Below are 807 nucleotides of genomic sequence, written 5' to 3'. Positions count from 1 at the left end.
ACAGGTTTTGATCCCTCCTCCCTTGGCCTCCCTGCCACTTAATTCAGGAGTTTACTTGATTAACAGAAAAAGCGACCTATCGCTTTCCAGTCTGTTAACCCAGAATGCAAAGCGATACAAAATCAGTCAAGTGCCGGGAAAACTCAAATTAAGTTAAAGAGACAAACAAGAGACAAACAACAAAATGAGTGCGGGACCGAGCAAGAAGCTAAAGACAAACCACTTCCACCCAGAATGGGAGGAAGAATATGTGTTTGTGATGTCACATTCAAAGGTTATTTGCCTTATTTGTAAAGCAAGCGTCGCTCTGCCAAAGAAAGGTAACGTGGAGAGGCATTATCGGAGTGTTCACAAGGCATATGACAGCGACTTCCCTCCGAGTAGCGAGTTGAGAAAGAGAAAGGTCATGTATTATTGCTACACAAATATTATCTCGCAATCTTAGTGTCGCCAACTCGTTTCTAACATGCAAAAAGACAAACAAATGTCGGTGTATTTTCGATCTTTCCAATCGAGACGAGATCTCTCTCCCCCGTCTGTGCGCGAGGGGGCGGGGCAGTTTACACACACGCGGCTGCTACAAGCAGCAACACACGGAGGAGATGGCGGAGAGAAGCGCTCCAAGGTGTGGTTAAATGTTACCCGTCTTGAGGTGGACAATGCTCCTTGCCAAGAGAGTTCAGCATGTGAGGGCGGTAACACGAGCAATGTGTCAAACATTTAGCAAAAGTGCACCACATCCAGACGGAGGAATGCACCGGGTTCGACTGTCTTTCTAGCAGCTCTGCAGCCTGTAGAGTTATATTT

Source organism: Gymnodraco acuticeps, unplaced genomic scaffold (assembly GCF_902827175.1).
Source record: "Gymnodraco acuticeps unplaced genomic scaffold, fGymAcu1.1, whole genome shotgun sequence".
In the NCBI taxonomy this organism is placed as follows: Eukaryota; Metazoa; Chordata; class Actinopteri; order Perciformes; family Bathydraconidae; genus Gymnodraco; species Gymnodraco acuticeps.
The sequence above is the reverse complement of the archived record's forward strand: the minus strand, read 5'-3'. Positions refer to the sequence as shown.